The sequence below is a fragment of the Triticum urartu genome, chromosome 2, assembly GCF_003073215.2.
Source record: "Triticum urartu cultivar G1812 chromosome 2, Tu2.1, whole genome shotgun sequence".
Lineage (NCBI taxonomy): Eukaryota > Viridiplantae > Streptophyta > Magnoliopsida > Poales > Poaceae > Triticum > Triticum urartu.
Window position 1 is genome coordinate 429,453,307 of NC_053023.1, and position 22,938 is coordinate 429,476,244.

Genomic DNA, 22,938 nt, shown 5'->3' on the forward strand with positions numbered 1-22,938 from the left:
GGCACGCGACGACGGCCACCAATTTGGACGTGACAAACTTAGTCATGCGCAGGCTGAAAACCGTAGACGGACTCCATCAGAGCTACGTCGTGATACGACCCGATATAGAGGTGCCGCACATCCTCATTGCTTCACTGATGAGGTCCTGGATCATGAATTCCTAGAAGGGTTCAAACCTGTGAATATAGAATCAATGGAACCACAGATCCCACGGTGTGGATCGAAGACTTCATTCTCGACATTCATATGGCCCGCGGCGATGACCTCCATGCCATCAAATACCTCTCATTAAAACTCAAGGGGCCAACTCGGCATTGGCTCAACAGTCTGCCTGCAAATTCTATTGGCAGCTGGGAGGACTTGGAAGAGGCCTTCCTCGATAACTTCCAAGGTACATATGTTCGACCTGCGGACGCTGATGACTTAAGCCATATAGTTCAACAGCCCGGAGAGTCCGCCAGGAAATTCTGGACTAGGTTCTTAACTAAAAGAACCAAATCGTGGATTGTCCGGATGCCGAAGCCCTATCAGCCTTCAAACACATCATTCGCGACAAATGGCTCGCTCGGCACCTCGGCCAAGAAAAGCCAAAATCCATGGCAGCCCTCACGGCACTCATGACCCACTTTTGTGCGGGCGAGGACAGTTGGTTGGCCCATAGCAAAAACAATGCAAGCGACGCCGGCACCCATGAAGCTAAAAGTAACAAAGACAAGCCTCGACGCTACCGATACAAGCGTCGAAACAACAGTGACAAAACCAAGGATACGGCGGTCAATGCCGGATTCAGTGGCTCTAAGTCCGGTCAGCGGAGGAAGCTGTTCCAAAAGAACAATTCAAGCCCATCCAGCTTGGACCGCATACTTGACCGTCCGTGCCAGATTCATGGCACCTCGGACAAACCACCCAATCATACAAATAGAGATTGTTGGGTTTTTAAACAGGCCAGCAAATTAAATGCCGAGAATAGGGAAAAGGCATCGCAAAGAGAGGATGAAGATGAAGAGCCACGACAATCAAACACTGGGACAGAAGAAGTTTCCCCCTCAGGTCAAAACGGTGAACATGATATATGCTACCGACATCCCCAAGAGGGAGCGCAAGCGTGCACTCAGGGATGTCTACGCGATAGAGCCAGTCGCCCCAAAATTTAATCCATGGTCGTCATGCCCGATCACTTTTGATCACCGGGATCATCCAACCAGTATCCGTCACGGTGGCTCAGCCGCACTGGTCTTAGACCCAATAATTGATGGGTTCCACCTAACTCGCGTCCTTATGGACGGAGGTAGCAGCCATAATCTTCTCTATTAGGATACATCGCGAAAAATGAGCATTAGCCCATCAAGGATCAAGCCTACAAGGACTACCATTAAAGGAGTCATACCATGCGTAGAGGCCCGTTGTACGGGCTCAATCACATTAGAGGTTGTCTTTGGATCTCCGGACAACTTCCGAAGCGATGAGTTAATCTTTGATATCGTCCCATTCCGCGGCGGCTATCATGCACTGCTCGGACGAACCGCGTTTGCTCGATTCAATGCAGTACCACACTATGCTTATCTCAAGCTCAAGATGCTCGATCCGCGTGGTGTCATAACAGTCAATGGAAATACAGAACGCTCCCTCCGTACAGAAGAGCACACAGCTGCCCTAGCAGCAGAAGTACAGAGCGTCCTTCTCAAGCAGAACCTTAATTCGGCTGCTGAGCCCATGGACACCGTTAAGAGGGTCCGAACTACTTTGCAGCAGGAGAGCTCGGCCCGTCAGGAGCTCGACTAGCAATTCGGCCTCCGTCGCAATTCCGATCAAGTGGTGGCATTCGTGCCGCACGTACATAACTACGCACTCAAAATCCCATGGGCATCGACGGAGGCATAGCTAGCTTGTGGTCCGTAGTACGGCTCAACTAACATCAGATACACACATACTTTCACTTTTACTTGTTTCCTGTTTAGGTGTCAATCCCACCGGCACCATCTGGTTGTCCGGTCATCGGTCCTCTTGAAGGATAAACACACCAAGATGGCGAGAAACGCAGACATATGGGGGACTTTTTAGGTGATTCCGCTAACGATAACTCTACCTATTTTTTAGGACCCACATGAAGCTCTGCCTTGGTTTCGGCATGTCAAATAACATGTTGCTTATCGCACTACCTGTATCAATGCGCCTTGACGTACTAATTAAATTACAATGAGAACAATTTGCGGCTGGAGCTGTAGGACTCCAGCTTTTTACCTTCCTACCTTTTCTGTTTTCTTTCCTTTTTTTAGCTCCCCTGTGGATAGTCCATTCAGGTAGCACCTGTACACTTTGGTACGCTTGATGTCTGCCAGGGGCTTCATAGAATCCCATATTACGACAACAAAAGTTCGAACACTTTTTATTAGTATAGTTCGGCACCCCGAATTTAGCATTATATGCATTGGCTCCGAATCATGTTGGTCAATAGTTGGTTTCCTGGCTCCTGTGCTTGCTACCTTACGTTCCGCTATATCGGCTAAGGTAGTAAAGGGAGAACTACTGCGATTGTGCCTTGGTTTATCCAAAGGAGCACCTCAGTAGAGAAAGCCGAAAACTGACTGTCATGATGCGGCGAGAGCTGGTCAGATGTTCGGAGGTTGCAAATCGTTCGAGATTTCTTCCGCATTACGCGAAGGATTGGTACTTCCCGATCAGACGCTTATAGCACTCTAGTTCGGATACTAGGGGCTGCACCCATGTTTTTATTGTCGCACTCCTATGGCTAAGTGAGGGCGTTACAGCCGCATATTCTGGTTGTCTGGTTCGTTGCGCTAAACAACTCCTTCAAGGACCATCTAATTGGATCAAGATTGTTTAGACTCCATCCCGAACACCCCCGTACTACCTACGTGGGGGCAGAAGTCGACGACTGGTTAACCATCAGATTTCATTCAACACGGCCGCACAGGAAGTAAAAATTTAAAAACATAATAAGCATTATATTGCATAAACACTTTGTTTCACCATACAAGGCAGAGGGAGCTCGAATACATTCATTCAAAGATGGTGTCCTTCACACAATGATCCGCTACAATGCAGGACCCCTCTAAGACATCGCCGAAGTATCGCTCAGTTGTGCGGTGCTCCTTACCCTCCGGCGCCCCCCCGGTCGCTAGCTTGACAGCGTCCAGCTTCGCCCACCAGACCTTGCAATAAGAGAAGGCCAGACGCGCGCCCTCAATGCAGACGAACCGCTTGATGACATCCAGCCGAGGACAGGTGTCCAACAGCTTCTTCACGAGGCTGAAGTAGCTGCTGGGAATAGCTTCGGCTCGCCACAACCAGATTATCATATCCTTCATGGCCAGTTCGGCCACCCTGTGCAGCTCGACCAGCTGTTTCAGGTGATCTCTAAAGGGTACCGGATGTTCTGGCATGCAATATTGCGACTAGAACAGCTTCTCCATGGAGCTCCCTTCTTTGGCTCGGAAGAACTCCGCAGCGTTGGTCACACTGCGTGGCAGATCAGCAAAGGCCCCTGGAGAACTCCGAATCCGGGTTAGTGAAAGAAATTTCCTCTTCACACTCCTGCTTTGCATATTGAATGCCTTACCCATCGCGATCTTCTTGGCCTCCTGGATCTCATGGAGGGCGTCTTGGGCTTCAATCTGGGCCGCCTCAGCACTCTTACGAGACTTGGCAAGTTTGGCCTCTTGAGCCGACGCATTGTGCTCCAAGGTCTCGCACTTCCTCACCACGTCCTGGAGCTCCTGCTGGACTTCGTTGACCCGGGCCTTGAGCCTCTTACGGGCAGCCTACTCTGTGACAGCCTTCCCCTTGGCTTCGACCAGGGCCGCTTTCAGGGCCTCGACCTCAGTAGTCGCCTCTGTTCACATCATGGTATTTCGGTCATTGCATATCATTTTCCCTTTTTCGAATCCATAACAGGTTATTACTTACCTTGTTTTCCATGGAGCTGCCTCTTCACCTGGCCCAGCTCCTCCTCGGCCTCTGCCAGTTTCTGCTTCAGTCCGGAGACTTCGGCAGTATGCGAGGTCGCGGCCAACAGCGACGCCTGCGCATACATTTCAGACAAATTTAGTTAGTTTCCTGTAATAAGAGATTGATCCTTTGTCCGGTTTTTTCTTTCCGAACACCAGACAGTGTCTCAGGGGCTACTGTCTATATTGGGATTTTCTCATCTTTTGCGCTGCTTACCTCAAAACCTATCAACAGGCTGTTGCAGTCTTCAGTTAGTCTGCTTTTGGTAGACTGAACCCTTTCAATTACCATGCCCATAAGGACACGGTGCTCATCCACAATGGAAGCGCCTCGTAGCGCTTCCAGCAGATTATCCGGTGCCCCTGGTTGGACAGGGGTCACCGGAGGAACAGGCATCCCCCTTCTTCTGAAGGACATCGCGTGCCGGATTCCCGAGCAGCCTCGGTCTCCAAAATTGAGTCCGGCTGTGGGTCGAACTGAGTACGGCCCTCCCCACAAGTCTCCATGGGGATTGATTCCCCTTGGTGTCCGGCAACGGGGATTTCGCCTTCTGGCGCCTCCTGAGCCTCTCCCCCGCCCGGAACAGTCCTTCGGGATAGCACCTCCGCACCATCCTTGGCCTTGGGGGAGTGAGCGGCTAGCGGTGAATCGCTGGCCATCGCCTTGGAATCTAGCGAGCCTCCTGACGAGGATCGCGAGGAGCTGTTGTAGGCCGGACTACAATAAACATAACCAATCATCTCAATACAGTGAGGAGGAGAAACTGTATGGGTGGATACAAGTCTTATTACTTACGATGTGGCCCGAGGCTTAGCGCGGGGGCGTCTCTCCGGACTATTGTCGATGTCCCATGCAGAGTTATCCGCGAGGGAGCCCTTCCCCTTCATGGGCGCCTCCGCCTCCAGAGTTGTGGTGGTCGCCCTCTTCTTCCTCCCCCCATCAGGGGGAGAGTCGCTTTCCTCCTCCTCCTCGTCCTCGTCGTCTTCGGCGGTGGGGGAACGGGTCTTGTCTTCGGATGTCACGTCCAAAGTGCCCTTGCGGCGGGGGCCACTCCGGACCCCCTTGGCCTTTCGTGTGGCCTTATTTTCTGGTGCCTTATAGGGCGTCGGCTCCAGCATCTTCGCTAAATGTGGGATGACTGGTTCTTCGGGCAGGGGAGCCGGACACCGGATCTGCTTCGCCTTCTTCAACCAGTACTGAAAAAGAAATGATAATAAAAGCTTAGATATCAGCCTTGAAACAAGCAAGTAGGGGATGTGTTGAAAATAACATACCTCATTGGGGAGGTGATTTATGTCGTGACCGGGGTCCGAATCTGTGGCTGTCGGTATCTCGTTGCCCTTGAAGAGCAACTTCCAGGCATCTTCGTGAGCTGTTTCGAAGAGCCTTTCCAAGGTGTGGTGCTTTTTCGAGTTGAAATCCCATAGAGGGCGGCTTCGGCTCTGGCAGGGGAGGATCCGGCGCACTAGCATCACTTGGATTACGTCAACAAGCTTTATGTGCCTATCGATCATGCTTTGAATGCGCATTTGCAGCGCAATCAGCTCGTCTGACGAACACCAGTTCGGGCTCTTCTCGACCCAGGAGGTGAGTCGCACGGGGGCGCCGGAGTTGAATGCGGCAGCCACGGCCCAGGTGGCACCGTGGGGTTTAGTGATGTAGAACCATTGTTTCTGCCATTCCTTGACAGACTCCATGAATGTGCCTTTTGGCCAAGAGACATCGGTGAGCTTGCTCACCGTGGCTCCCCCGCACTCTACGTGCTGTCCATCCACCACCTTGGGCTTCATGTTAAAGGTTTTGAGCCACAGCCCGAAGTGGGGTTGGATGCGGAGGAAGGCCTCGCACATGACGATGAACGCCGAGATATTGAGGAAGGAGTTCGGGGATAGATCATGGAAGTCTATTCCGTAGTAGAACATTATCCCGCGGACGAAGGGGTGCAGTGGAAACCCTAGACCACGGAGGAAATGGGGGAGGAACACTACCCTCTCGTCGAGCTTCGGCATGGGAATGATTTCTCCTTGGACTAGAAGACGGTGGGCGATTTCCTTCGCCAGGTACTCGGCCGCCCGTAGCTCGGCGATGTCCTCCTCCTTGACGGAGGAATCCATCCACTTGCCTTGACCTCCGGATTTGGACATGCTTGAGTGCTTTCTCGAGTGAGAAACAGATGAGGACTTGGGTGCTGGAGCTCAAGAGTGGAAAGGCAGGAAGAAGGCATGGGGGAAGAAGGAGGAATCTTATCTCCTTATAAGGGCAGTGAATATTGAATGCCACCCCACTCGCCTCAAAATTCTCCTGCTCCCAAGGGCTGTATAAACGGCACGGTTGGGTTACCCACGCACGTATTGATGAGAATCCCGCGATAAGGGGACACAGTCTCTTCCTTGACAAGATGTGCCAATGACAACCGCGTCTTGAAACATGGAGCGGCAGGCAAAAAACGGTTCAAAATTATGACCAGATGGACGTGATGTCATGTTGTAAAAGTTGTCAGCGGATTGGACTCGTGTATTATTATATTCTCTCTACGGTTGTGTGTTGTGTGTGTTACAGGTCCGGACACGATCAATTGGTCCGAAGACTATTTTGGAGTTCGGAAGGAGGAACCCTCCTTGCAATGCCGAAGACAGATCTATGCGCCAGATACCTTGTCATTGAAGCCAGGTTCAGGGGCTATTGAGGGAGTCCTGGACTGAGGGGTCCTCGGGCGTCCGGCCTGTTAGCCATGGGCCGGACTGATGGGCTGGAAGATGTGAAGACCGAAGACTGTACCCGTATCCAGATGGGACTCTCCTTGGCAAGGAAGGCAAGCTTGGCGACCGGATATATAGATTCCCTTCTTTGTAACCGACCTTGTGTAACCCTAGATCCTTCCGGTTTCTATATAAACCGGAGGACTTAGTTCGGATAGGAGAGATTCATGATCATAGCCATACAAGCTAGACCTCTAGCGTTTACCCATTACGATCTCGAGGTAGATCAACTCTTGTAATACTCGTATTCATCAATATCAATCAAGCAGGACATAGGGTATTCGTAACACCCCGGATGTAACTTGCCATATTTGTAACTCCAACTCTTGCCATTTTCGGCTTTAAGTTATGAGATTTCCTTCGTGGTTGGGTTTTTGTCTTCGTTTTGCATTTTGTTCATGTCGTGCATTTCATATCATGTCATCATGTGCATCTCATTTGCATACATGTTCGTCTCATGCATCCGAGCAGTTTCCCCGTTGTCCGTTTTGCAATCTGACACTCCTACGTGCACCGGTGTACCCCTTTTGTCTCTTTTCGTGAGCGGGTGTTAAACATTCTCGGAATGGACTGAGATTTGTCAAGTGGCCTTGGTACACCACCGGTAGACCGCCTGTCAAATTTCGTGCCATTTGGAGTCGATTTGATACTCCAATGGTTAACCGGGTAACCGCGAAGGCCTCTTGTGTGTTGCAGCCCAACACCCCTCTAAAATGGCCCAATAACCCATCTAAACCATCTCCATGTCCTCCGCTGTTGGATCACGATCGCGTGTGCGAAAACTACACTCCATTTGGACACACCTACCTCCTCCTAGCTATAAATAGGTGCACTCCTCCAAAATGCACGGTTGAAACCCTAGAAATCCCCCTCGCCCCGCCGGACACCTTCTCCTCCACCGATGGACATGTCCGCCGCCGCCGCTCGCCGAGTCCGACACTGACACGTGGCGCCACCGCGCCCACAGCCGCCGTCGCCCGGGGCCGAACCGGGCCTCGCCGGGCCCGCACGCCGGCGCCCGCTCCCGCGGCTCCTCCGCGCTGCCGCCTCACGGAGCACGCGCCCGCGCCCGCCCGCGCGCACCGGCTGCCGCCCGCCGTCTCGCCGTCCGCTGCTCCACCGTATTCTTTGCGCCACCTACCGCCTCGGTGCGCCTCCGTCGCCACCGCACCTCGCTGCTTCGCGGGACCGCGCGTCGCCGATCGCCAGAGCTCCGCTGCCTTCCTCCACCGGCCCCGCCGTGAGAAACCCCCGAGGCAATGCCGGAGCATGCCGCCGTCCTTCATCCGGTCGCCGCCGCAGTTTCCCGTTGCCGCCTCGCCCTCTATTCATGTGCGAGGAGACAAACCCTAGATCTGGAGGTCTAATTTTTCCATCTTTTTCCCTGCACATATTTTATGGCTCTGTTCAATGCATCATATCGCCATGACCATAGCTCTGTTTTATGCGTGTGATATATCAAAATGTTCATTGGGAGATGCTCTTCATTTCATTTCATTTCATTTCATTGTGGCATGCTTCTTTGGGTCCATCTTGATTCCCAAATCATTGATGCAAGAGTGCTATAAAATGTTTACTGCTGCTACTTGTCAGATTATGATGATTTGTCATTTTTGTCACATTTGTTGTGTGCATCATATGGGCATGAGGTCTACATGTGTTTTTAACTATGCCATTCCATCTTTACAGGGATCCTTGCCGTGTATTTTTGTGATCAGTGTGGTGACTAGCACAAACATGCAAAGTAGCCTTCGTGATGTTGCTGTTTTCAGGGACTTAGGATTTTGCTAAGTCTTTTGCCTGCTGTTATTTTTATGCTATGTAAACATGATATTACAGTATGATCCATGCTTGTTTTGAGTATCTTTAGTAAGGGTGTTTGGAACATATGGTTATGCTCTATCCATCCATGCCCCTGTTTGCAATTATGGAGTGTCCTAGCATGTCTTAATCTTGCTCTACTTTTGCTATAAAATGTTCCTGGCAGATTGTTTACATGTTAATCAATTTTGACATGGTTGTTGTTAGTTATCCATGCATGCTATGAACTTTCTCTTGCCATGGTTAGCTTCTTGCACATGTCTTCTTGCTTTTAGTATGATTATCTTGTCATGCAAGGCTTTGTGATGAGTGATTTGAGCTCGCAAAGATGCCTTCATAATTCTTTTTATGCCATGCTCTGTTTTCTGCAAAGTCTGAAACTGTTAATAAAACTTGCTATGTTTACATGGGTGCCATCATATCTTCTGTGCCTTTTTGGCTCATGATCAGTAAGAGACTTTTGTTATATGCATTTAGTAGATTCATTCCATGCCTTGTATTGCTATGATATGTACCTTTAGCATGTTGTTTGCTTGATCTAAATAGTGCTTCCTGATGTTATTTCTGGCATGTTAGTATTTTTACTAAGTCTGTGAAGTTGATATCTTTTGCACTTTTGCCATGCTTGTTTTAACCTGCGCTTATGCGATTTAGCCATAGCTCAGTGTTCATGTTTTGTCAAGCATCTTGAGTAAATCACTGCCATATTCATTGTTGTTATGTTGGAGTGCAGTAACTTAGTTTCTTGTTGCATTCTAGATGGCATCATGTTGTTGATCGCAGAATTGTGCCATTATTGTTTTGCTTGCCATTTGCAAACTGTGCGTCTGTTTCTGGCGATCTTTATATCGATTTAGACCGAAATTATCTCATCTTTCCAGCGGCACACTTGGTTTGCCAAGTTGATGCCATGATCAATCTTTTCCTTCCAGAGCACGCATATGCATTGCATATCACATATCACATATCATGGCATGTTTTGCATCATGTTGCTTGTGCATTGCACCATGATTTATTGTTAGTCCTTTGCTTGTGTTCTTGCTTTGGGTAGAGCTGGGAGACGAGTATGTGATCGAGGAACCTGTTGAGTACGTTAACGAGGATCAAGCTTTCGACAACTGTGAGAACTTTGCAGGCAAGATGACCATACCCTCGAAATCACTTCTATCTTTGCTTGCTAGTTGCTCGCTCTATTGCTATGCCGCGCTACCTACCACTTGCTATATCATGCCTCCCATATTGCCATGTCAAGCCTCTAACCCACCTTTCCTATCAAACAGTTGTTTGGCTATGTTACCGCTTTTGCCCAGCCCCTCTTATAGCGTTGCTAGTTGCAGGTGAAGATGAAGTTTGTTCCTTGTTGGAACATGGATATTGTTGGGATACCATTATTATCTCTCATTTACTTTAATGCATCTATATACTTGGTAAAGGGTGGAAGGCTCGGCCTTATGCCTAGTGTTTTGTTCCACTCTTGTCGCCCTAGTTTCCGTCATACCGATGTTATGTTCCTTGATTTTGCGTTCCTTACGCGGTTGGGTGTTATGGGAACCCCTTGACAGTTCGCCTTGAATAAAACACCTCCAGAAAGGCCCAACCTTGCTTTTACCATTTGCCACCTAAGCCTTTTCCCTTGGGTTCCGCGGACTCAAGGGTCATCTTTATTTTAAACCCGCGAGCCAGTGCTCCTCTGAGTGTTGGTCCAACTTGTCAGCCATCGGTGGCCACCAGGGGCAACTCTGGGTTGGCCTATCGGAAGCTTGGACAATCCGGTGTGCCCTGAGAACGAGATATGTGCAGGTCCTATCAGGATTTGTCTGCACAGTCGGGTGGTCTTGCTGGTCTTGTTTTACCTTTGTCGAAATGTCTTGTAACCGGGATTCCGAGTCTGGTCGGGTCTTCCTTGGAGAAGGAATATCCTTCATTGACCGTGAGAGCTTGTGATGGGCTAAGTTGGGACACCCCTGCAAGGTTTGAACTTTCAAAAGCCGTGCTCGCGGTTATGGGCAGATGGGAATTTGTTAATATCCGGTTGTAGAGAACTTGACACTTAACTTAATTAAAATGAATCAACCGCATGTGTAGCAGTGATGGTCTCTTTTCGGCGGAGTCCGGGAAGAGAACACGATCTCGTGTTATGCTTGAACGTACGTAGCTTCAGGATCACTTCTTGATCACTATTAGCTTCTCGACCGTGCTTTGCTTCTCTTCTCGCTCTCATTTGCATAAGTTAGCCACCATATATGCTTGTGCTTGCTGCAGCTCCACATCACTACCCTTTTTCCTACCCTTTAAGCTTAAATAGTCTTGATCTTGCGGGTGTGAGATTTCTGAGTCCCCGTGACTCACAGATACTTCCAAACAGATGCAGGTGCCGATGATGGCAATGCAGGGAACGCTACTGAACTCAAGTGGGAGTTTGACGAGGATTCAGGCCGTTACTATGTTTCTTTTCCGGATGATCAGTAGAGGAGCCGAGCTGGGACGGTCGGGGATCTAGAATTTGGGGTTTTCTTTCTTTATTTTGGTTCCGTAGTCGGACCTTTTGATTGTACCTTGGATGATGTATGATATATTTATGTATTGTGTGTAGTGGCGATTGTAAGCCGACTCCTTATCCCTTTCTTATTCAGTACATGGGATGTGTAAAGATTACCCCTCTTGCGACATGCCTACCATGCGACTATGCCTCTAAGTCATGCCCCAACACGTGGGAGATATAGCCACATTGTGGGTGTTACGGTATTACCTCCATAGAGAGGGCCCGAATCTGGGTAAATATCGTGTCCCCTGTCTCTTGTTACCATTGACCTTAGACGCACAGTTCGGGACCCCCTACCCGAGATCCGACGGTTTTGACACTGACACCCGCATAGAGCGAGGTTCATATCAAGTGTACTACATATGATGGTCCCCTTGCCCCCTCTTCACCGCATACTATATGCTCCTGCCGTATTATATGTACAACCCAAAAGAATCCTCATCAATGGTGAAATTAATTAACCTCTCCCGATGTAGGTCAAAGTGATGCATACATGCATCGACAATGGCCTCGTGGGCCCACAGATGGAGTGTCCTAGCTAGGATATGCATGTGGCCCAAAAAGGTGTTGTGTGATGTTTGAATAACTAATTTCACAATTTTGATGTGGCACGTGCCTCGAAAACCAAAATGTCCCAACACTAAGTGAGGTGTACTTGTTCACGGATGCGTACATATATTATATGCTAGTTCCCTCCCACCTCTTCGACGCGTACCTTGCTGGAAAAATTGACCTCACTGCTGGCTCTTCGTCAAAGTGATAGTCGACGACCTCGCGGGCCCACAGAGAGCGTCACACCCGAGTATCGACTGTCGTGTAGGACAACCATCGACTGCATGTGGCCAAAATATTTATGTATGACAGGGTTGTGTAATGTTTTAAATAACGATTTCACGATTCTGATGTGGCACCGGCCCGCCTAACAAAACGGCTAACCCACACGGTGGCTCACAACTCGTAGTGTACTGCGAGCCACCCGCCCCCCCCCGACGCACACCCCCCCCCCCCCCCCCCCGCAAATCTACCGCAACTACGATGCATGCTAAATTAATTATCCCGCGGTGAACAAACATGTTACCAATGGAGGGATGTTTTAATTTAAAAAAATCACAGAGATCATTAAGACGTTTTAGTACATTGGTTGATTGATTTTCTATGTGTATAATGTGCAAAAATCAAATTTGAGCTACATGCACACGTGACAGTGCACCTAAATGGATTGCAAAAACACATGTGTCTCACTGGGTGCATGTTTACTTCCCGTGCAACAAATTTCAAACATTGAGAATCTTGATTTTTAAATTCTAGTACATCCAAAACTTATTTGAAGTTCATGAAACTTATCGTGTTGTCATCTGGACACCAATAGAAAGTGGCATTGTACTTTTTTTGTCAAATTTGAGACCAGTTTTGATGTAAGCATTATCTAATTATAGACGGGAGAGTATTAATAATTGGGAACCAATATCCCAAACGGATTATTTATTCGAACCGTGAGCGTTAGACCAACAATGGATACGTGACATGCTTCAGTTAAGCAATAAAGCGGCAACATTAATCATCCAAATAGAAAAACAATATATGTGCCGCCGCGCGACCCGTGTGCCGTGCGAGCAGGCGTGAGTTGATGGGACCATCCACCGCGCAGGCAGACGGGGAGGTATGCGTGCAGGTGTGTGAATTGATGGAGGCGTGCTTGCTGCGCGGTGTCATCGGTAGGCGTGCGAGTAGCTGTGTGAAACTTTGGTAGGCATGCCAGCAGTCCGGTGCGCAGGCTCACTGGGAGGCGAGCCATCGGTTTGACCACCGCCCGCCTCCCTCCCACAACTCCCACTACTCCATATTAATGGTGCGCCCGAGCGACCGCACCCCCCATCCTCGCTACGCACACACAATCCTCTCTCTCCGCTTGCATCCTTGACACCGCTCTCAGTCCTCAAAGCCGTCAGTGTATGAGGATGCCGCTGAAGCGCCCCATCGGAGGGAGTGGCGACACCGGGGCTGCTAAAGCACCGGAGCACGCCGTGGAGATGGAGACAAAGGTTGCCGTCACCGCCAGCGAGTTATCGCTGCACCCTGACATCGTCAACGGCGTCCAGCTTCCACAGCCGGAGGCAGAGTTCCACACCGACTCTGATGACCACTCCGGCAACGAATCCAACGACCACTCTGGCGACGACTCTGACGACGACAGGCAGTTGGTTAGTCATCTATACCTATTTATGTGTCAAATAGATTATAGGGTTTCTCTGGCTACTCCTACCTCCCCCTTTCTGGAATAGAAATCCTATGGTTATGTTCTCCCAATCAATGAAAACTAAGTAAGTTTCATTAGATCCGTGTAGTGTACTGAGGATTGAGAGCGGCGTCGAGGATAGACCCGGGGGCCATAGGTTTCACTAGTGGCTTCTCTCAAGATAGCATAAGTATTACGGTGGGTGAACAAATTACTGTCGAGCAATTGATAGAAAAGTGCATAATTATGAGATTATCTAGGCATGATCATGTATATAGGCATCACATTCGCGACAAGTAGACCAAAATGATTCTGCATCTACTACTATTACTCCATACATCGACCGCTATCCAGCAAGCAGCTAAGAATAGAGTAACGCATTAGGCAAGATGACATGATGTAGAGGGATAAACTCAAGCAATATGATATAAACCCCATCTTTTTATCCTCGATGGCAACAATACAGTACGTGCCTTACTGCCCCTGCTGTCACTGGGAAAGGACATCGCAAGATTGAACCCACGCACTTCTCCCATTGCAAGAAAGAATAATCTAGTAGGCCAAACTAAACTGATAATTCGAAGAGACTTGCAAAGATAACCAATCATACATAAAAGATTTCAGAGAAGAATCAAATATTGTTTATAGATAAACATGATCATAAACCCACAATTCATCGGATCTCGACAAACACACTGCAAAAAGAATTACATCGAATAGATCTCCAAGAAGATCGAGGAGAACTTTGTATTGAGATCCAAAGAGAGAGAAGAAGCCATCTAGTTAATAACTATGGACCCGAAGGTCTGTTGTAAACTACTTACACATCATCGGAGAGGCTATGGTGTTGATGTAGAAGCCCTCTGTGATCGATTCCCCCTCCGGCGGAGCTCCGGAAAAAGGCCCCAAGATGGGATCTCTTGGGTACAGAAGGTTGCGGTGGTGGAAATAGGGTTTCATGGTGCTCCTTGATGTTTTCGGGGTATATGGATATATATAGGAGGAAGAAGTAGGTCGGTGGAGCTGCAAGGGGCCCACGAGGGTGGGGGCACGCCCAGGGGGCAGGCATGCCTCCCTGCCTCGTGGCCACCTCGTTTCTTTCTTGATGTCTACTCCAAGTCCCCTGGATCATGTTTGTTCGAAAAATAACTCTCCCAAAGGTTTCATTCCATTTGGATTCCATTTGATATTCCTTTTCTGCGAAACACTAAAATAGGCAAAAAGACAACAATTTGCACTGGGCCTTAGATTAGTAGGCTAGTCCCAAAAATAGTATAAAAATGTATAAATAAGCCCATTCAACATCGAAAACAGATAATATAATAGCATGGAACAATAAAAAATTATAGATACGTTGGTGACGTATCAAGCATCCCCAAGCTTAATTCCTACTCGTCCTCGAGTAGGTAAATGATAAAAACAGAATTTTTGATGTGGAATTCTACCTAGCATAATTACCAATGTAATTTTCTTTATTGTGGCATGATTATTTAGATCCGAGAGATTCAAGATAAAAGTTTAATATTGACATAAAAATAATAATACTTCAAGCATACTAACTAAGTAATCATGTCTTCTCGAAATAACATGGCAAAAGAAAGTTCATCCCTGCAAAATCATATAGTTTGGTCATGCTCCATTTTCGTCACACAAGAATGCTCTCATCTTGCACAACCCCGATGACGAGCCAAGAAATTGTTTCATACTTTAGTAATCTCAAACTTTTTTCAACTTTCACGCAATACATGAGCGTGAGCCGTGGATATAGCACTATGTGTGGAATAGAATATGATGATGGGGGTTATGTGGAGAAGACAAAAAAGGAGAAAGTCTCACATCGACGCAGCTAATCAATGGGATAGGTAGATGCCCATCAATTGATGTCAATGAAAGGAGTAGGGATTGCCATGCAACAGATGCACTAGAGCTATAAATGTATGAAAGCTCAACAAAAGAAACTAAGTGGGTGTGCATCCAACTTGCTTGCTCATGAAGACTTAGGGCATTTGAGGAAGCCCATTGTTGGAATATACAAGCCAAGTTCTGTAATAAAAATCCCCACTAGTATATGAAAGTGAAAAAGCAAGAGAATCTCTATCATAAACATCATGGTGCTACTTTGAAGCATAAGTGTGGAAAAAGAGGATAGTAGCATTGTCCCTTTTTATTTCTTTTTTTTGGGACTTTCCTTTTTTTGTTTGGCCTTTCTCCTTTTTTATTTTTTTATTTGGGACAATGCTCTATTAATGATGATCATCACACTTCTTTTTATTTACAACTCAATGATTACAAGTCGATACTAGAAAAAATATGACTCTATATGAATGCCTCTGGCGGTGTACCAGGAAGGGCAATGAATCAAGAGTAACATGCCTCCGTCTCGGTGAATAAGTCATTCGCGTAGTTCTAGTTCGATGATTTAACTATCTTAATACGTATTATATGTGACAAAAAATATATATTTAGAAACTACATCCGTGTAGAAATCTAGTGATATACTTCTCATGACATATAACACATATTTAATTTCTCAAATCGATGACCTAGAACTATGCGAATAACTTATTCACCTAGATGGAGGTAGTATGATAAATTATGCATGGTGTCTTTGCCACAAATACGATGTCAACTACATGATCATGCAAAGCAATATGACAATGATTAAGCGTCTCATAAATAAAACGGTGGAAAGTTGCATGGCAATATATCTCAGAATGGCTATGGAAATGCCATAATAGGTAGGTATGGTGGCTGTTTTCAGGAAGATATAAGGAGGTTTATGTGTGATAGAGCGTATCATATCACGGGGTTTGGATGCACCGGCAAAGTTTGCACCAACTCTCAAGGTGAGAAAGGGCAATGTACGGTACCGAAGAGGCTAGCAATGATGGAAAGGTGAGAGTGCGTATAATCCATGGACTCAACATTAGTCATAAAGAACTCTCATACTTATTGCAAAAATCTACAAGTCATCAAAAACGAAGCACTACGCGCATGCTCCTAGGGGATAGATTGGTAGGAAAATACCATCGCTCGTCCCCGACCGCCACTTATAAGGAAGAGAATCAAAGAACACCTCATGTTTCAAATTTGTTACACGACGGTTACCATACGTGCATGCTACGGGACTTGCAATCTTCAACACAAGTATTTCTCAAATTCACAACTACTCAACTAGCACACTCTAATATCACCATATTTATATCTCAAAACAATTATCAATTATCAAACTTCTCGTAGTATTCAATGCACTTTCTATGATAGTTTTTATTATACCCATCCTGGATGCCTATCATATTAGGACTAATTTTATAACCAAAGCAAATTACCATGATGTTCTAAAAGACTCTCAAAATAGTATAAGTGAAGCATGAGAGATCAATAATTTCTATAAAATAAAACCACCACCGTGCTCTAAAAGATATAAGTGAAGCACTAGAGAAAAATTATCTAGCTCAAAAGATATAAGTGAAGCACATATATTATTCTAATAAATTCCAATTCATGTGTGTCTCTCCCAAAAGGTGTGTACATTAAGGATGATTATGGTAAACTAAAAAGAAAAGACTCAAATCATACAAGACGAAAGAGGGGATGCCTTCTGGGGCATCCCCAAGCAAAACACATATCATGTGGTGAATAAAAATATAGCCCCAAGTAAAGTTACCGATGGAAGAAGACGAAAGAGGGGATGCCTTCCGGGCATCCCCAAGCTTAGGCTTTTGGTTGTACTTGAATTTTACCTTGGGGTGCCTTGGGCATCCCCAAGCTTAGGCTCTTTCCACTCCTTATTCCATAATCCATCAAATCTTTACCCAAAACTAGAAAACTTCACAACACAAAACTCAACAGAAAATCTCATGAGCTCCGTTAGTATAAGAAACCAAACCACCACTTAAGGTACTATAATGAACTCATTATTTATTTATATTGGTGTTAAACCTACTGTATTCCAACTTCTCTATGGTTCATACCCTCTGATACTAGCCATAGATGCATCAAAATAAGCAAACAACACACGAAAAACAGAATCTGTCAAAAACAGAACAGTCTGTAGTAAGCTGTAGGTTTCGAATACTTATGTAACCCCAAAAATTCTGAAATAAATTTGTGGACGTGAGGAATTTTTATATTAATCATCTGCAAAAATAATCAACCTAATCGCACTTTCCAGTAAAAAATGTCAGAAAATGTTGTGAGTGCTAAAGTTTCTGTTTTTTACAGCAAGATCGCAAAAACTTCCCCTAAGTCTTCCCAAAGGTTATACTTGGCACAAACACTAATTAAAAGCATGAAACCACACATAAACAGAGGCTAGATGAATTATTTATTACTAAAAAGAATCAAAACTCAAGAAAGAAAAATAAAATTTGGTTGCCTCCCAACAAGCACTATCGTTTAACGCCCCTAGCTAGGCATAAAACCAAGGATAGATCTAGGTATTACCATCTTTCATTTTAATTTTTTTAGCGGAGTCATGCTCGAACCCTGGAGGTTCCTTACATTTCCCTTCATATTCGGAAATTTTTAGATCTAAAGAATCCAACCGCTTATTGCAACGGGTAATTCACATATTCATGCGGTGAAGGTTTCTGCTAACACTCTTAAGAGGTTCAAGAGACTTTTGTAAAATTTTCATTACTTTGAAAATCTTCTCAAAAACTTGTGTCTCTTCCTGGGTATGATGAGTCCCCTTTTGTTCAGGGAGAGTTCCCACTATCCCTTCTATGATTTCATGAGCACAACTGGGATCCGTATCAATAAAATTTCCTTTGGCAACGCAATCCGAGAGTTGTCTATGGGACATATTTAGTCCAACATAAAAATTGTGAAGTAAAATTCTAAAATTCACCTCTAAGGTGAAATTACGATAAAATTCCATCATCCTAAACCAAGCATCTTTTAAATTTTATCCTTGTCTTTGTTTTAAGTGAAGAACTTCAAACTTGGGAGATGAAGGGGCAGATAAGGGACTAGCCATGACGACACACGGCGACACAAGAAGCAAGAGAAAAAGAGACGAACGAAAAAAGGGCGAACAAAACGGCAAGGGTGAAGTGGGGGAGAGGAAAACGAGAGGCAAATGGCAAATAATGTAATGCGAGGGATAAGAGTTTGTGATGGGTACTTGGTATGTCTTGACTTGTGCGTAGATCTCCCCGGCAACGGCGCCAGAAATGGCTAGTTGCTGGGAGATCAAATCTTGACTTGACTTGGTGTAAGCCTCCCCGGCAACAGCGCCAGAAATCCTTCTTGTTACCTCTTGAGCACTGCATTGGTTTTCCCTTGAGGAGCAAAGGGTGATGCAACAAAGTAGCGTAAGTATTTCTCTCAGTTTTTGAGAACCAATGTATCAATCCAGTAGGAGAATAAGCGCAAGTCCCTCGTACCTACACAAACAAATAAGAACCTCGCAGCCAACGCGATAAAGGGGTTGTCAATCCCTTCACGGTCACTTACGAGAGTGAGATCTGATAGAGAAATAAGATAAATAATTTTGGTATTTTTATGATATAGATTGAAAGTAAAGATTGCAAAATAAAATAGATTGGAAACTCATATGATAAAAGATAGACCCGGGGGCCATAGGTTTCACTAGTGGCTTCTCTCAAGATAGCATAAGTATTATGGTGGGTGAACAAATTACTGTCGAGCAATTCATAGAAAAGTGCGTAATTATGAGAATATCTAGGCATTATCATGTATATAGGCATCACATCCATGACAAGTAGACCAAAACGACTCTGCATCTACTACTATTACTCCACACATCAACCGCTATCCAGCATGCATCTAGAGTATTTCATAAGAACAGAGTAACGCATTAGGCAAGATGACATGATGCAGATGGATAAACTCAAGCAATATGATATAAACCCCATCTTTTATCCTCGATGGAAACAATACAATACGTGCCTTGCTGCCCCTGTTGTCACTGGGAAAGGTGCTACGTCTTGAGCTTGTGTTGGTTTTCCCCGAAGAGGAAGGGATGATGCAGCAAAGAAGCGTAAGTATTTCTCACAGTTTTTGAGAACCAAGGTATCAATCTAGTAGGAGCCCACGCACAAGTCCCTCGTACCTTCACAAAGCGATAGCTACTCGCAACCAACGCGATTAGGGGTTGTCAATCCCTTCACGGTCACTTACGAGAGTGAGATCTGATAGATATAATATTTTTGGTATTTTTGGTATAAAGATGCAAAGTAAAAAGTAAAGGCAAAGTAAAAAAGCAAAGCAAGATTAAAGTGATGGAGATTGATATGATGAGAATAGACCCGGGGGCCATAGGTTTCACTAGTGGCTTCTCTCAAGAGCATAATTATTCTACGGTGGGTGAACAAATTACTGTTGAGAAATTGACAGAATTGAGCATAGTTATGAGAATATCTAGGCATGATCATGTATATAGGGATCACGTCCGTGACAAGTAGATCGAAACGATTCTGCATCTACTACTATTACTCCACTCATCGACCGCTATCCAGCATGCATCTAGAGTATTAAGTTAAAAACAGAGTAACGCCTTAAGCAAGATGACATGATGTAGAGAGATAAATTCATGCAATATGAACTAAACCCCATCTTGTTATCCTTGATGGCAACGATACAATACGTGCCTTACTGCCCCTTCTGTCACTGGGTAAGGACACCGCAAGATCGAACCCAAAGCTAAGCACTTGTCCCATGGCAAGAACTACCAATCTAGTTGGCCAAACCAAACGGATAATTCGAAGAGAGTTGCAAAGATAACCAATCATACATAAAAGAATTCAGAGAAGATTCAAATATTATTCATAGATAGACTTGACCATAAACCCATAATTCATCGGTCTCAACAAACACACCGCAAAAATAAGATTACATCAAATAGATCTCCACAAGAGAGGGGGAGAACTTTGTATTGAGATTCAAAGAGAGAGAAGAAGCCATCTAGCTACTAACTATGGACCCGAAGGTCTGAGGTAAACTACTCACACTTCATCGGAGGGGCTAGGATGATGTAGAAGACCTCTGTGATGACGGCCCTCTTCCGGCGCAGCTCCGGAACAGGCCTCAAGATGGGATCTCGTGGATACAAAAAGTTGCGGCGGTGGAATTAGGTTTTTGGCTCCTGTTCTGATCGTTTGGGGGTACGTGTGTATATATAGGAGGAAGAAGTACGCCAGAGGAGTAACAAGGGGTCCACGAGGCAGGGGGCGCGCCCTAGGGGGGGCACCCTCGTGACCGCCTCTTTTGTTCCTTTGAGCAGGGTCCAAGTCTCCTGGATCACGTTCAGTGAGAAAATCACGTTCCCGAAGATTTTATTCCGTTTGGACTCTGTTTGATATTCCGTTTATCTGAAACACTGAAATAGGCAAAAAACAACAATTCTGGGCTGGGCCTCCGGTTAATAGGTTAGTCCCAAAAATAATATAAAAGTGGAAAATAAAGCCCAATATAGTCCAAAATAGTAGATAATATAGCATGGAGCAATCAAAAATTATAGATACGTTGGAGACGTATCAGGCATCCCCAAGCTTAATTCCTGCTCGTCCTCGAGTAGGTAAATGATAAAAAGAGAATTTTTGATGCGGAGTGCTACTTGGCATAATTTCAATGCAAATCTTCTTAATTGTGGTATGAATATTCAGATTAGAAAGATTCAAGACAAAAGTTTATATTGACATAAAAATAATAATACTTCAAGCATACTAATAAAGCAATTATGTCTTCCCAAAATAACATGGCCAAAGAAAGTTATCCCTACAAAATCATATAGTCTGGCTATGCTCCATCTTCACCACACAAAGTATTAAAATCATGCACAACCCTGATGACAAGCCAAGAAATTGTTCCATACTCTAACTTTTTCAAAACTTTTTCAATCTTCACGCAATACATGAGTGTGAGCCATGGATATAGCACTATAGGTGGAATAGAATGGTGGTTGTGGAGAAGACAAAAAGGAGGGGAAGATAGTCTCACATCAACTAGGCGTATAAACGGGCTATGGAGATGCCCATCAATAGATATCAATGTGAGTGAGTAGGGATTTCCATGCAACAGATGCACTAGAGCTATAAATGTATGATAGCTCAACAAAAGAAACTAGTGGGCGTGCATCCAACTTGCTTGCTCACGAAGACCTAGGGCAATTTGAGGAAGCCCATTATTGGGATATACAAGCCAAGTTCTATAAAATTCCCACTACTATATGAAAGTGACAACATATGAGACTATCTATATGAAGAACATGGTGCTACTTTGAAGCACAATATATGGGACTCGCTATATCACGGTGCTACTTTGAAGCACAAGTGTGGTAAAAGGATAGTAACATTGCCCCTTTTTATTTATTTTCTTTTTTGGGCCATCTTTTTTTTGGCCTTGCTCTTTTTTTATTGGGACAATGCTCTATTGAATGATGATCATCAGACTTTTATTTATTTACAACTCAATGATTACAACTCAATTCTAAAACAAAGTATGACTCTATATGGATGCCTCCGGCGGTGTACCGGGATATGCAATGAATCAAGAGTGACAAGTATGAAGAAATTATGAATGGTGGCTTTGCCACGAATACTATGTCAACTACATGATCATGCTAAGCAATATGACAATGATGAATGTGTCATGATGAACTAGATGGTGGAAATTTGCATGACAATATATCTCGGAATGGCTATGGAAATGCCATAATAGGTAGGTATGGTGGCTTTTTTGAGGAAGGTATATGGTAGGTGTATGATACCGGCGAAAGGTGCGCGGTATTAGAGAGGCTAGCAAAGGTGGAAGGGTGAGAGTGCGTATAATCCATGGACTCAACATTAGTCATAAAGAACTCATATACTTATTGCAAAAATCTAGAAGTTATCAAAGAAAAGTATTACGCGCATGCTCCTAGGGGGATAGATTGGTAGGAAAAGACCATCGCTCGTCCCCGACCTCCACTCATAAGGAAGACAATCAATAAATACATCATGCTCCGACTTCGTTACATAACGGTTCACCATATGTGCATGCTACGGGAATCACAAACCTTAACACAAGTATTCTTTAAATTCACAACTACTCAACTAGGATGACTTTAATATTATCACCTCCATATCTCAAAACAATTATCATGCTTCAATCTTTTCTTAGTATTCAACACACTCAAAAGAAAGTTTCACAAATCTTGAATACCAAGCATATTATTATTAAGCAAATTACCATGCTATTAAGAGACTCTCAAAATAATTTAAGTGAAGCATGAGAGATCAATAGTTTCTTCAAAACATATCCACCATCGTGCTCTAAAAGATCTAAGTGAAGCAAATAGATCAAAATTATAACACTCAAAAGATATAAGTGAAGCACATAGAGCAAAATTATCTAGCTCAAAAGATATAAGTGAAGCACATAGAGTATCCTATCAAATTTTAATTCATGTATGGCTCTCTCAAAAGGTGTCTACAGCAAGGATGATTGTGGCACACTAAGACACAAAGACACAAATAATACAAGACGCTCCAAGCAAAACACATACCATGTTGGTGAATAAAAATATAGCTCCAAGTAAATTACCGATGGAAGTGGACGAAAGAGGGGATGCCTTCCGGGGCATCCCCAAGCTTTGACTTTTTGGT